Genomic DNA, 13922 nt, shown 5'->3' with positions numbered 1-13922 from the left:
TTAGTTTAATGTAAGTTTATGCTATAATATTTGATGTTATGTAAGTATATGTTCATCTATTTTTGAGGGGTGACTTCGTTCGATTGGCTTAATTACAGGACAGCTTGCACTACTTGAATAAAGATATTTTGCTCCTTTTTCTTTTACGATTCGTAATTTACATGTTGCAAAGATTCTGCTGTTGGATAGAAACAGTGATCAAGTAAGACTGACCTTGGGGTTTTACTAAAATGTGGGAATGTTGAAATAATGTCTATCACATGCGGAGAAGTATTCCAAATTTGTAACGCACTGTTTGTAATGGAACTTCTATAAGCCTGTGTCCATATTGATTGGATATGGTACTTTTCTTTTCGTGGACGATGCAGGAAAACTGCGTTTTAATAGAACTAAGGTAGGAATTTGACGCGCGCCCGCTGAGTAAACAGTGTGATTTACGAACTAGAAACATGCCTCAACTGCCGCTGGAGTGCGTTGCGATCGCGTATACCACGTTGGGGCCCACGTACCGTATGCACAAGTCGCATCGTTCCTGAGCGTTCAGCAGCACGTTGAACTAGGCACGCTCAACGTTGACGTTCGACAGCACGGTCCGTGTGCCGACGGCTTTACTCGTTACAGCAAACACTGGCTGCCTCCCACCTCTCCCAGAAGTCCTCTCGATAGGCTCCCACACGACTGTTCTTTTGCTCGTACGGTTTATAGTAAAGTTGTTTTTGGATAGGTTCTGCATTCAGCAAACACAATCTTTTCCTCTTTTCTACCCAGACATGTTTCGCTGGAATTACATCATAGTTTTTTTTACATGTTGTCTTCTTTGTTTTTTGGCCTCTTTTTACACTGTCGCAGTTATACAAGCTATATTGGCTAATATTATCTTTTGCGAGTGCAATAAAAGTCTTATTAAGAAGAAACGAGTTTCGTTTTATTTTAAAGCATTTCCGGTGGTCACTGTAACAGTATTGCTTGTCTGACAATTTTGTTTGCTAGGATCGTGGTCAGCTCTCATGCTTTTACGTGCTACTACAAGCATCTACATCCACATCTGCATGATTACTCTGCTATTCACAATTAAGTGCCTGGCAGAGCGTTCAATGAACCACCTTCAAGCTTTCTCTCTACCGTTCCACTCTCGAACCTCGCGCGGGAGAAACGAGCACCTAAATTTTTCGGTGCGAACACTGATTTCTCTTACTTTATCGTGATGATCATTTTTCCCTATGCAGATAGATGCCAACAGAATGTTTTCGCAATCGGCGGAGAAAACTGGTGATTGAAATTTCATGAGAAGATCCCGTCGCAAAGAACAACGCCTTTGGTTTAATGATTGCCACTCCAATTCACGTATCATGTCTGTAGCACTATCTCCCTTACTTCGCGATACTACAAAACGAGGCGCCCTCTTAGAACTTTTTCACTATCATCCGTCAGTTCCATCTGATACGGATCCCACACCGCACAGCAATACTCCAGAATAGGGCAACATGTGAAATTATTGTAGTTGCTCACAGTTTTTCCGTTTGTTACGTCATTCTTCACGTTCTTGTACACATATGTGGTAGATTTTAACACCAGCACCTTCAATAACACTAAATGCATTCACGTCTTTTTGTTGTGCAAGTCCACTGCCATGTCGTCATTTTGTGTACTTTTTCATATTGATGGATGCGTTCGTCTTTTGTTTTGTTTTGGAGGTAGCAGGAGCGTCTGCTACTGCTCTGTGTGTATTCGTGTGAAGTTTTAAAAAACACTTGCTCTTAATAAGACTTTTAATACAATCTCAAAAGACGATATTAAACTGTGTAACTTATGAGAGGTGGCATGAGCCCCCTCTCATATTTCTATCATACGATTTTCCTCTCTAATTGCATGCAGTGAAAAGTCGCTATTCCTTCACACGCGGACTTCCCACGCAGCGTCTCTCGTCACCCGGGTGGTCCGGTGACAGGCGGGCTCCACTGATCTGGAAAGCGTTAAGCCGACGGGCGTGAGGAAGTCGAGTGAATGCTTTGCAGACGCCGACATTGTCAAAAGACACGCCCGGAGGGGTCTGAAGTAGCGGCTGGGCTAGAGGTTCCGTTACTTCGCAGAAACTTAGCGAAAACACTTTCTGGCGGGCTACCAGCGAGGCGTGGGAATGACTTGTGTACCCGGGCAGTTGTGGCGGGAAAATTCCCGCGCTTTCTGCAAAATAGTAACTGTGATTGGCTTGCTCAGGGCATAGCTCCGTGACGTAGCAAAATCAGCGCAGAAATTGGCGCCAAGAATCTCCATTGGTGGAATGGTAGTGCTCCGGCAATAGAGTGGAATTTTCCGCCGGTTTTCGAGTTGCTGATTGGAACGTTTAACCACTGCCACTGTCGTGGGGGCGGGAATGTTCTGTGTTCGGTTTTGTACGGGTGCTCTTGTGAGTAGTCGGCGCTCGCCTTTCGGTCGAGGACGTCGAAGCAACCAGCCAACGGCTCCGGTACGCCAGATCGTGTCCTGGCAGTCAAGAAGACAGTTTGGTAATGTATGTCTGCAGCACCAGCAGATAGGGATTTTCCTAGGTGATAATCAGAGCTCAGCAGAGCGCGCCTGTTCGTATTTTTTCTAACTTTGTTCTGTCTTGGGTAGCAGCAATTAATGTTGGGTTGGCTATGTGTTTTCTCTAAGATTTGAGTTGCAAGGAATTGGCTGCACATACCACTTCGTCATAATCCTCACAATCTAGTTTAGGGACAACTTCACATTCACAGCGTTTGTTTGAGTATCTAATTTGAGCCAATTTGATGTATTGTAAATGTTTCATGTGTTTTTGTTTATTATTTTGTGTTTAGTCTTAATAAATCATATTGTTATTTTGGACAGAACTTTCATTCTGTTAATCGGTAGAGCAACCCCATCATTCCTCACTATGTTAATGAAACCTTCGTTTATTTAACTTATTTATCAAATTAAATTATTGTAGGTGCCAAACTCTCTTCTACTCCACTGGCAGGGTTGATTAGAGTCAGTTCGCGTATTTTTTTTATCCTTGTGCAACGGTAACAGTTGGAGTTAGAATAGGGGGGGCTTAGAGCATCATGTACATATGTAGATTCTAGAAGAATTGAGTGTTAAATACACTGCTAGCCCCGGCACATCGCACTTGTAGTTGTTTTTTTAATTTGATTTCTAATAAATAACACGTTACAACTATCTTACGGCAGGTTAAATCAATGTGCAGCTCACTACTGATGGCATATTCTCCAAGTGACTGGGGATTTAACTGCTTGGAAATCTCTATCTCGATCCGGATTGTAGTGTTATGCAGCAGCATCTTGCTAGATTTAAGTTGTACTGCAAGTATCTCTAGAACTTCATTTACGTAGAAAGACGACAGTTTTTTAAATGAACCTTCAGTATGCATAACTACAATGAAAACACTATGAACCAGAAGTGCTCTGCTACTATTACAGCTTCCTCAGGTATTAGCAGACGTCTTAGGTCGACTAGCCAAGCGACGTCTCTTTGAATTGATTGTAGGCTTCATCAATGTTCCAAGAGCAGTTAGGGCAACAAGAGTCCATCCAGGCAGAGCCGTGCTTGCATAGGTAAACCTTACACAGCTGAGGTGCGTTAGGTTTCCGGGAAACTTTCCGCTAACGACTGTTCCACTTCAACAGCCATGCATCTCATCGGCGGGCAGCACACCTTTTGTACCATCCTCGCGATCCGGGCGGTTAAGCCAAGATCCCTGTGACACACGACGCGCCACCGTTGCGTAGCTGAGTGGTCACTGCACGTTCCACAGCGTTTATGGTATATAGGACTAGCGGCGCTCACCACTCCTAAGCTGAGAAACCTCCGCTCCCCAAACTTGTACCCGGTCAATGAAGGCTGATCTCCCTGAAGTGCTCGCCATTTACGCCGACGTGGGGGAGGAGGAGAGGGTATTTATGGTTTTATCAACGATACCACGTACGCGGCGAGCATTAACCTCCCACCTTGCTAACGGTTCTCAGTTCAGTACTATGGACTTAGGCATTTATGCACTCAATTGGTATTAGCAAAATCAATCAACAGCCTGGAGGAAAAGGTGTACCTCAATAATGACAGGTTGCTTTTTTCAGGACTGCAGAGGAAAATGTTACATTCAATGCCCGTTCGACTCTGAATTCTACTTTAATTTTTGTTGTTCTGGTTACATCTCAATGCATTCAATTTTTATAATAGCACCAAATCCATTACGGCTGGGTAACGTTCAGACCCACTGCTATTAGTGTAATTAATTGACATTTGTGCGAAAAAGCATTGTGCACCCATTTCGCATGCTGCTGGATCCAGTAGGGCAGTGAAGTTTATCACGTACAGTGCACAATTTTCATGGGACAAGTGCGTATCTTCACGTGGGTGAAAACTGTCTTTATATGGTCATTTTATGCTCTCATATTTAAATTCATCATAATGGCAACAGTTTCTTCAAGTTAGCGCTCGAGTTTTTCTTTCCGGTTTCGTTCACATTTCTTGCACTAAAAAGTGCGTGTAACCTACATTCAATAACCGGCACTAAAATTCATTTCTAGCACCATGGCACGTATATCAACACATGACGTATCTCATTTTAAGATCTTTTGCGAGGAAAAAACGGCAAGTGCCATCAACCGATGTTCCTGAAACTTCGCTCAGTGGAGGAGGGGTCAAGATAAGAAAACATGTGTCTTGGGTTATTCGTAAATAATCTATCGTTTCTGGAAAAAAAAGGCCGGTCAATTTTCAAGGTATTTTCAGCTATACATTACCTCGCTTTTACCGCGCTATTTCCTCAGACGAATTGGTAGACCAGTAGTTAGCATCGCAGCTTTATTATTTTACGCATCGTGTTCGAAACCAGATTATTACTTTTATTTTTGTTTTTCTTTTATGTACCCATTTCTGTAGAAGTTAATACATGAATATTTTCCAGTGTACAATGATATAGCTTTCGCTTTAATCGTCTACTGATTGTTTTTCAGGTGAGTGAATTTTTTAAAAAAGCGGAAAATTATTTGAAATTCTTTTTGGTAAAATTCCTGTAGTGTGTTTGATTCATAATCAACTGCAAGCGCTTTTTTTCGAAAAAGTGAACCGTTATTCATGATTCACGCGAAAGTATTTCCAACGCGCGAAATCTTCGATATTGTTAACGACGATTTTTCCTGAGTGAGATTCATAAGAATAAACACACTATTGCAAACCTGCCTTCGCGCTATGCTCGAGGCGTTCGGAACATCTGTGTTTCGAATGTGTCTGCGGTCGCTATCATCTAAGGGAATGAACCAAATTTTCCTGGAGAATAAACATATGAATAAAATATGAGAATTAATGTATGAATTGATACGAGAAAGAAATATGAAAATACGAGAATTTAAAAAGATTATAACCATTGTTTAAATGGCTCGGAGCACTATGCGACTTAACTTCTGAGGTCATCAGTCCCCTATAACTTAGAACTACTTAAACCTAATTAACCTAAGGACATCACACACATCCATGCCCGAGGCAGGATTCGAACCTGCGACCGTAGCGGTCGCTCGGGTCCAGACTGTAGCGCCTATAACCGCACGACCACTCCGGCCGGCGATTGTAACCATACATCATACCATACACCCTTATGTGTTGTGAAATACAGTTGTAATTTTACAATTAATATAACGATGTTTTATGCCCTAATTTGACAAGAAATATTCTTGTAGTTAACTTGTGCGGACATGGGTAGATAAATGAAAACAATGAAAATGAAATAAAATAAAATAAATAAAAACAGTAATCAGGTTTCGAAAACGGGACGCAAAATTAAGAAGCCGCCGTTTCGTCTGAAGATATCGTGCGGCCAAAGACACGTGGAGAACCTCAAAAATACCTCGAAATCTTTTGGCATATTTTTTTCAGAATCAGTTGAGTATCTACGAATAAGCCGAGATGTACGTGTTCTCTTATTTTGATTCCTCTTCCACTGAGTAAAGTTCCTGGAAATCGGGTAATGGCAGTTGCCATGTTCTCCTTGTTAGTATATGTGATACATCGTATTTATCCTTCTAAGCAAAACACCTGGGAAATTAACCCACATTGTGGAACTAGTTGCGTTTAATAGTTACACACAAAATCTTAAATGTCAACTCGTCAGTGCATTCGTGCTTATTGAGCTGTTTGCGCATTAGGGACAGCACGAATGGCTGACAGCCCGTTCGATCGTTCGAATAGCTTGCACATTATATATGCCCAGAGGGTTCAGATGGTAGACGCATAGTTCTTGGTGCGAGTTCTGGTTGGAAATATAATTTCGGTCTCCCATCAACCATCATTTCATAACGCTACGAAGCGGAGTAAAGCTTTAATAAAATCGAAGGATGTTTTGTGATGTTAAAACCAAGAGCATAGTACTGCGTTATTTAATCAAAAGAAAGAAAACGTTCGTTTCTGCCGTTATTCTTCATCACTCTCTCCATTCATCTATTCTTTTGCTTTCCTGCATCGCTTCGGTTTTTCAGTTTATAAGTTAATTAAACTTTAGGGCCGGCCGGTGTGGCCTATCGGTTCTAGGCGCTTCAGACTGGAACCGCGCGACCGCTACGGTTGCAGGCTCGAATCCTGCCTCGGGCATGGATGTGTGTGACGTCCTTAGGTTAGTTAGGTTTAAGTAGTTCTAAGTTTTAGGGTACTGATGACCTCAGATGTTAAGTCCCATGGGGATCAGAGCCATTTGAAACATTTTTTTTAAACTTTAGGTTCTCTGTGTCGTCTATCACCTCTATGTGTTAACAGCAGATGTACCAATATTACTCATTTTTCTGCATTCATTTGGTACTAGTACAAGTTTTGTCACACTCCAGAATGAGATTTTCACTCTGCAGCGGAGTGTGCGCTGATATGAAACTTCCTGGCAGATTAAAACTGTGTGCCGGACCGAAACTCGAACTCGGGACCTTTGCCTTTCGCGGGCAAGTGCTCTACCAACTGAGCTACCCAAGCACGACTCACGCCCCGTCCTCACAGCTTTACTTCTGCCAGTACCTCGTCTCCTACCCTCCTATCCCGAGTTCGAGTCTCGATCCGGCACACAGTTTTAATCTGCCAGGAAGGTTCAAGTTTTGTCACACTGTTTCGCGTTTCCTGTCTGATCTCTCTAGTAGCGTCGGATTGATCTCGTCTTGCACTTTGGGGTTTGTTGAAAATTCTTCGATAGATATTCGGCTTTCGCTACAGTGAATAAGAGATGGAAAAGTCGTTGGTTATTAAAGGTTTAGTGTCGGATCTTGTTTGGCATTACTTGTCAGTGAGTAGCTGTTCATATGATATGTATTCATGCAGCTACCTAACTTTATGCCTACATCATTATCTCGGCCAATTCTAGGACTCAGTTAAGGATGATTTTTGTTTCAAAAGTATATTGTACATAGCCATTATAGGTCGTACCACTTATTGCCCCAGTATGTTATCACTAGTGTCACTTTTAGAGATCTCACCATTACAATGTATGCATAGATGCTTCACGTAGTCAAGTGCACAATGTAAGTCATCTTCAATTTGGGACACTATTGAAGCAATTTCTTCAGTAAGGAAAATATTTAAAATACATCCAGTCCTACAGAATTCTTCATGAATTATGCCACAGTGTAGCCTTACGTCTTATATAACGTCAACTACCCGCCTTCCAGTAGGTCAGCGTATTGATCCTTCCTTTCTTGTGTCACGGAATTCGGCAATGAAGTTCTCATGCATTTGTTGGCGAGCTGTTCCGCCTTCCTGTATTTCACTTTCATAACAGTCTTATTTACATCTTTGACCCCAGTTCGTTTACTGAGCCATGTGTTTGTCCTCCTATCTTTCCTAGTAATTTCCAACATCCATTTCTCCTTTACTCGCTGAAAAAAAATCCAAGGCTTTAATGCTTTTCACGTTAAAAGTCATATTGTCACTTCCGTAAGGCATAACTGGCAACACACACTCACTGTACTCTTTCTTTTTGAAAGAAATTTTGAAAACTCTATCTAGTTTTCCAAATGCACTCCGGCCCATTGCCACTCCTCAGTTGATTTCTTTTCCTATCAATCCTACCGGTGTCCCCAATTGCACTCAGTGCAAAACTTGTATACCAGTTCCGCGAGTTAATTATTAATGTCCACTCTTTCCTAAGTGTTTATTACAAATTACCTGCCCCCGTAGCCGAGGTCGGTATGGCACAGATGTGTGATGACGCTCGACCATGGACGTCCACAAGGGTGGACAAGAGCGGCACTTGCAACCTCCTGGAATCTATGGTAGACTTGTTATTAATTTCAAAATTCCCACGTATTTCTAGAAATGATTGTCTCTGGTTCTGCTTAACCGTGTGCAAGAGGCAACACAATGGCTATAGTAAATACTGCATTATTTGTTTATGAGGTTTTTCATAGGAAATTATGCCATTCTCTTGTCGTGGACACGGTTTCGGCGTTGTTTTAGATTCTAGGTGGTTGTGACTCTTTACGGACCATTGCCGAAGTAGAGTACCCGATCTTTTCTCTGTTGCTTCCTTGTACATCCCTTAACGAGCTACAGAAAGGGACAGTTCCAACACCTACCACGGTATAAATGCGCCTGTATTATAGCTCTTTGTCATCAATCCCCAGTTCGTCCAAGAAAAGTCCCTTTACATCTTAAGCTCAAAAGTATGTTTGCATTTGACCAGTGAAGGTTTACCGAGACTTCATTGTTTTACACGGTAAAACGATTGTAGTAGTGTATAAAAAACATGTCCAGGCTATACTGTTGATGTATTCACCTATACTTCACGTACAAGCCCAAATACAGAAAAAAATACGAATTGCTGTTCTGTACTAGAAGAAAAAAATGGTGAAGTATCAAGGTCGAAATGGTGTTTGGAGCATCTTAAACTATATGATTCTTAAACTATATGGGGTGTGACCCTGCGGAAAATCCAGTCAAAAAAAGTTACGAGTTCTGTAGTCCACTTGCAATGTCTAACTAGTAACGTGCCAATGTAGGAGGATGAAGATCTTTCGGTTGAGTCCGAAGGGCAACCACCCCTAAAATACTTATACATAGTTTATAGAGCTTTCAAGCAGTAAAATACAGATTTTATATTGGGAAAAACTTATTAATATATAGCTCTTAATGAAAGCTCTTAGTATATTAACGAATTTTCATTCAGCTACATGTTCATCATTTTTTTCTGTTTTAACATATGGATTTCACCACTTGAATGTTCAGCCAGCTATACTAAAAGTAGATTCTACTCGCCAATTTGATGGTTTTCTCGAAGATCTTGCTGCATCCATGGCTATAGTAATAATATGAAAAGATATACTTTGCATATACCAATGAAATATACACTATGTGATCAAAAGTATCCGGTCAACTGGCTGAAAATGACTTATAAGTTCGTGGCAATGCTGGAATTCAGTATGGTGTTGGTCCACCCTTAGCCTTGATGACAGCTTCCACTCCCGCAAGCATACGTTCAATCAGGTGCTGGAAGGTTTCTTGGGGAATGGCAGCCCATTCTTCACGGTGTGCTGCACTGAGGAGAGGTATCGATGTCGGTCGGTGATACCTGGCACGAAGTCGGCGTTCCAAAACATCCCAAAGGTGTTCTATAGGATTCAGGTCAGGACTCTGTACAGGCCAGTCCATTACAGGGATGTTCACGAAATTGCTTAAAACATCAATGTAGGCGTGCGCTGTGATAGTGCCACGCAAAGTAACAAGAGGTGTAAGCCTAACACGACCACGCCATAACACCACCGCTTCCGAATTTTGCTGTTGGCACTACACACACTGGCAGATGACGTTTACCAGGCATTCGCCATACCCACACCCTGCCATCGGATCGCCACGTTGTGTACCGTGAGTCGTTACTCCACACAACGTTTTTCGTCTGTTCAATCGTCCAATGTTTACTCTCCTTACACCAAGCGAGGCGTCGTTTGGGATTTACCGGCGTGATCTATGGCTTATGAGCAGCCGTTCGACCATGAAATGCAAGTTTTCTCACCTCCCGCCTAACTGTCTTAGTACCTGCAGTGGATTCATGTGTGATGATCTGGATAGATGTCTGCCTGTTACACATTACGACCCTCTTCAACTGTCGGCAGCCTCTGTCAGTGAACAGACGAAGTCGGCCTGCACGCTTTTGTTCTGTACGTGTCCCTTCACGTTTCCACTTCACTATCACACCGGAAACAGTGGACCAAGGGATGTTTAGGGGCTTGGAAATTTCGCGTACAGGCATATGACACGAATGACACCCAATCACATGACACGTTCGAAGTCCTTGATTTCTGCAGAGCGCCCCATTCTGCTACCTCACGATATCTACTGACTACTGAGGTCGCTGATATGGAGTACCTGACAGTAGGTGGCAGAAAATGCACTTAATATGAAAAACGTTTGTTTTTCATGGTGTCCGGATACTTTTGATCGCATAGCGTATTTACCTTTAAGGTATGCCAGTAAGATACCATCATAGAAGTATTGAATAGATATCTACCAACGCTTAAAATATAATAAATTGTGTTTACTTCCTGTCAAATTTATTTGTTGGTGCACGAAACGTCCCAAAATTCAACTAATCAGTTCTATCAAAGATGGAACTTTTGCAATGTTGGCCCCTGTTGCATAAAATTCTGTGGACGCCTATGCGCTCGACTCGGACAAAAATTGTAGTCACTTAGTTACATGTTTCCTAGACAATTTGAACGTTTTTTTATGGAAATGATGTGAGACGTGGCAGTTTATACGTCGTTAGTTTCAGTGGACGGCTGCTTACAACCTTCTAAACGGCACACTTGTCTGAATTTACGTTTAGTGAAATGTTTTCTCGGTCCTGCTCGGGGAACTGCACTTAATAACAAGATATTTTACCTACCAGTTTTAAAATAAAAATTCCTCTATATCTGTAGAATAGGAGTTGACCAGAATAAATGATTAGATTGAAAATTTGCTTTGCTATCCGTCAGACATTTTATGTTACCAGTAATTGATCAAAAATTTTTGTTGATGCATATTGAACTTCCTTATGATGCTTTGATAGCCTAAATAATGAGTAATGAAGGTGACTTCTTCTTCTAGAGTTTTAAGTGTGGAAATCCCTATTCTTTCAAATTGTAATAGATTATTCATGATGAATTTCATTGGTGAATATATGTATTGTGATATTGTGATTAAAATGCCTAGTCCTTTCCAGAGGTGCTCACATGATGACTGCGGATGAACACCACATTTTATTCTTACTGCTCACTTTTGTGCAATCATTACTTTCTTTCTAATTGAGAGTTACCCCAGAATAATATTCCATAACCCATTATTGGGAGGAAATATTAAAAATACATTAACAGATTGATTACTTTATTTCCACGACTAACAATCAAACGAAGCGCAAAAGTAGGACCAAATTAATTGTTTGGGCAACTTCGTAATTTGCATCTTCCAGTTCAAATTTTCATCAATGTATACGCCAAAAAATTGAAAACATTCTACCCCGCTTGCTGACCCCTGTCCATGTGCTACATGAATGATTGGTGTGCTCTACTTGCTAAACAGATCTGAATATAGTGTGTTTTCTGAAAATTAAGTGAGAGTCCATTTTCAGAAAATCACTTAATAACTCTTCGAAAATATCACAAAAGTTTCTTCTGTTGCTTTCTTAGTAACGGGTTTTATTAGAACATTATTATCGTTCGCAAAAAGTACCAATTCTTCCTGATGATTGTTGAGTGGAAGGTAAATATTTGCCGGCAAGTGAAAGAGAAATGGTGACTTAGAATGAGTGACAACTAGACTTTGCGCCTGCGTTTTAGGTCAAATTCCATACCTAATCCCTCATGGCGCCAAGGTATGTGACAGTCTTGATGGTAACTCATGCGTCGTATGGCAGAGCTTCTAGTGGCGGTGCTCTTTGCAGTGTTCGAGAGGAGTAGGCTATGAACCGCCGCAAGTTTCATCGTCTCCTTTCATTCGTCATACCAACGAAAACAAAACATCACCACATTCATCCACAAGGCACATATCGCACTTGAAACTTCGTATCAGGTGGGAGGAAGGCAACGGCAGAAACTCCCCTCCCCCACCCCACTAGGACGGCAATGCGAGATTCTCTCATCTGCGCACAATCCTCATCTGAGACCAGCTTGTCTTATACTATAAGAAAACATTACTAGAGTCTTATTGTGTTACAATTTATTACAGTACCTCATTTTTACATAATGTTATTGATAATTTGCCTGACAAAAATCTGAAGCACCCATTAGGGAAGCAGAAATCGAAATGAAACTTCATAGATGAGAAGATGCGTGATGTCATTTCAGTAATTACAAGTTGAGTCACACTTACTCACATCATGTATATTTCCGTACAGGGGAGACATTTTAATTGAAAGTCCCTGCCCAGTGTCGGCGGAACAATACTCTGTTGAAGTGCCTGTGTTGTTCAGAAGTACGATGTCATGTTTCTTCGGACATGCAAATACTGCGCCGACTACGGCTGTTATGAAACGCTTGGAACCTGTTCGTAGCTCAGCATTCAGTCAGGAGACTGGCTGCCCTCTGATATAAGAAAAAAAATTTCAAAAACTGAGTGAAGTATTCAACCGTCGTCGTGTAGGGGTGTCCCGTGATGTCATTCTAGACCAAATAACGAAAATAATAACGAAAAAAACGGTAGAGCGACCTCTCGCGATAATCGTGAAATTCGGAATCGAGTCGCGGTCGGGCACAAATTTTCACTATCGTCATTCCAGTATACAGCTGATGGTTGTGCATACTTGCAACTCAGAATACATTTCATGTATATTTACATCTGTTGAAACCATGGTAGAGGGTTGATAAACCTTTAATTCTGCATCTGGTTGGCTGTTATTTTCCAATCCTATCAAGTTTGACGCATTAATATTAGTAATTTAGGGAAAAGGTAATTAGTAATAACTGATATAACCAATTTTAGACGCTTCAAAATGGTTCAGATGGCTCTAAGCACTATGGGACTTAACATCTGAGGTTATCAGTCCCCTAGACTTAGAACTACTTAAACCTAACTAACCTAAGGACATCACACACATTCATTCCCGAGGCAGGATTCGAACCTGCGACCGTAGCAGCAGCGCGGTTCCCGACTGAAGCGCCTAGAACCGCTCGGCCACATCGGCTGGCACTTTAGACGCTTACAAAGTTGTAACAATAGTTCTGATCCTTTAAAACTAATTTAGTTTCATGAATGCAACAAAATCGTCCCTTTCTGGTTTTTGTCACAATGTACCGGGTGATCAAAAAGTCAGTATAAATTTGAAAACTGAATAAATCACGGAATAATGTAGATAGAGAGGTACAAATTGACACACATGCTTGGAATGACATGGGGTTTTATTAGAACCAAAAAGATAAAAAAAGTTCAAAAAATGTCCGACAGATGGCGCTTCGTCTGATCAGAATAGCAATAATTAGCATAACGAAGTAAGACAAAGCAAAGATGATGTTCTTTACAGGAAATGCTCAATATGTCCACCATCATTCCTCAACAACAGCTGTAGTCGAGGAATAATGTTGTGAACCGCACTGTAAAGCAAGTCCGGAGTTATGGCGAGGCATTGGCGTCGGATGTTGTCTTTCAGCATCCCTAGAGATGTCGGTCAATCACGATACACTTGCGACTTCAGGTAACCCCAAAGCCAATAATAGCACGGACTGAGGTCTGGGGACCTGGGAGGCCAAGCATGACGAAAGAGGCGGCTGAGCACACGATCATCACCAAACGACGCTCGCAAGAGATCTTTCACGCGTCTAGCAATATGGGGTTGTTTCTTTTTTTTCTGGTTCCAATAAAACCCGATGTCATTCCAAGCATGTGTGTCAATTTTTACCTCTCTATCTACATTATTCCGTGGTTTATTAAGTTTTCAAATTTATTCTGACTTTTTGATCACCCTG

General features: G+C 41.5%; 1 protein-coding gene across 1 annotated transcript in view; it reads left to right on the top strand.

The window, feature by feature from the left end:
• The window catches only part of LOC126089645 (uncharacterized), a 445470-nt gene that overhangs the window by 270343 nt on the left and 161205 nt on the right, over positions 1 to 13922 (top strand). The window lies entirely within an intron of this gene.

Source organism: Schistocerca cancellata, chromosome 1, assembly GCF_023864275.1.
Source record: "Schistocerca cancellata isolate TAMUIC-IGC-003103 chromosome 1, iqSchCanc2.1, whole genome shotgun sequence".
NCBI lineage: Eukaryota > Metazoa > Arthropoda > Insecta > Orthoptera > Acrididae > Schistocerca > Schistocerca cancellata.
Note: the sequence above shows the minus strand (reverse complement) of the source record. Positions and strands in the feature narration are given on the sequence as shown.